The sequence below is a fragment of the Austrofundulus limnaeus genome, unplaced genomic scaffold (genome assembly GCF_001266775.1).
Source record: "Austrofundulus limnaeus strain Quisiro unplaced genomic scaffold, Austrofundulus_limnaeus-1.0 Scaffold321, whole genome shotgun sequence".
Taxonomy (NCBI): domain Eukaryota; kingdom Metazoa; phylum Chordata; class Actinopteri; order Cyprinodontiformes; family Rivulidae; genus Austrofundulus; species Austrofundulus limnaeus.
Window position 1 is genome coordinate 368,892 of NW_013952723.1, and position 2,063 is coordinate 370,954.

The following is a 2,063-nucleotide window of genomic DNA, read 5'->3' on the forward strand; positions in this document are numbered from 1 at the left end:
CAGTACTTATGTGTGAAACACAGTATTTACTTGTGAAACACACAGTATTTACTTGTGAAACACACAGTATTTGGTTGTGAAACACTCAGTATTTACTTGTGAAACACAGTATTTAGTTGTGAAACGCAGTATTTGGTTGTGAAACACTCAGTATTTACTTGTGAAACACAGTATTTAGTTGTGAAACGCAGTATTTGGTTGTGAAACACAGTATTTACTTGTGAAACACAGTATTTACTTGTGAAACACAGTATTTAGTTGTGAAACACAGTATTTGGTTGTGAAACACAGTATTTACTTGTGAAACACAGTATTTAGTTGTGAAACACAGTATTTAGTTGTGAAACACAGTATTTAGTTGTGAAACGCAGTATTTCGGCTCAGTTCCGGTGTTTTGAGCAGCTGACGGAGGAAGAAAGGGTTAAAGCTGAACTCAGCGGTCCAGCTCCGCGGGCACCAGCCACGGCTCGCGCCGATCCTTCAGCTCGCTGTGGATTGTGGGAGTCGGGGACACTGCCCAGGCTTGTTACCGGGAGAACAGGGGGGAATTTCCGCTCTGCTGTTTTTGTAAGTAAACCCACCAGGTTCGTATAAACCGCCGCTTTTCTATCYCCTCGTGTCGCTGCAGCAGAAACATTTTCTCCGATTTGTGTCGTTTTTGTTGTTATTTTCCTGCCATGGAGGAGGCCGAGCGGAGACCGTGTTCTGGAGCTGACAGGAAGGGACAGGGAGGGGAGGAGGAGCGGGCAGCTGCCGCCTCTCCACCGGCTTATTTCAACCTGAAAGCACCGCAGAACCCGAACGGAACCCATCCTGTTCACCGCGGTGGTCCGACAGCTCGAATCCCGCCTGTAGTTCGGCCACTTTGTAAATAAATGAGCTGCGCGAGGCCGGTGTTGACACGCGGAAATGGTTGTCAGCAGAGAGAGAGAGAGAAATGCCCACCGTGGCGATAATTATATATAAWAAAGCCACCTACACCTGACCGTATGAAGAAATGCCGCAGATGTGTCCAATCATARCGATCATGTTAGCTGTGCTGTTCGGTTAGCTAACATTAGTAATGTGTCTCGTGCAGTGTTTGTATTAGAGCAGGAGAAGAAGAGGAGGGGGAAGCGTGGCCTGTTCCCAGTGACACACAGACCTGCTGCTCCWCTGCAACCTTTATTTACAGCAATTACTCACTGGATTTACCTGCAATCACAGATTATATTACAGATTAACCATGTCAGAATGCATATTTAATAAACAGCCTTCCTGGGATTATAATGTCATGAATAAAACATTTGTTCACTCAGGGGATCTGATGATAATCCCCATCCTCCTGCACAGACATCTGACATTAGGAAAAACTCTTGTGGATTTAATTACCCATCTAATACATCTGGGATTTATGACACAGCTGCATATTGTTGTGCYTCCTGTTTTTACTAGGGTTGGGCATAATCGTATCGTACGCATTTAATCATCAGAAAGACATTAATCGATTATTTTTTGGCACTTGACGATTAATACGATTAATGCCACCTCACTCAGTGCTCCTCACCGCTTCAAATATGATGAACATTAGAAAAAAAATCAAATTTATTTGTCTATCAACAGTTCAAAATTTGATGTATAGCCTGAAGTCTGTGTGACCAGGACATAAGGGTGAACTCCAGTGGATTAATCATCAAATTAATCATTATCGGCTAAATACCACAATTAATCGTGATTAATTTTTTTGCCAATATTGCCCAACCCTAGTTTATACACAATAACACATTTTATTTTTGTGGTACCTGTTTAGGAAGTATTTTGTTCTTAGTATTTACAGTATAATATCAAAGCTAAACTTTTAACAATTAGCATGCCAGTGTTTCCCAAAGTTGGGGTCGGGACCCAAAGTGGGGTCCCAAAACTTCAAGATGGGGTCCTGAAAACATTTTCTGAATTAATTACATTTTTGCCTTAGTTGTTACAAAGTGTTAGGTTAGTATAAATGTAGTATAAAAATATTGTTACTATGTTTTGTTGACATAATACAAATGTTTATCATCCAGAAACAGTTGGGGGCTCAGGTC

At 41.7% G+C, this 2,063-nt stretch overlaps 1 protein-coding gene across 1 annotated transcript in view; it reads left to right on the top strand.

The window, feature by feature from the left end:
- Positions 1 to 431: 431 nt before the first annotated feature.
- The window catches only part of LOC106527385 (core histone macro-H2A.1), a gene marked incomplete in the record, with an annotated part of 24,467 nt that continues 22,835 nt past the window's right edge, over positions 432 to 2,063 (top strand). Inside the window, 1 exon segment of the mRNA XM_014022249.1 lies at positions 432 to 567.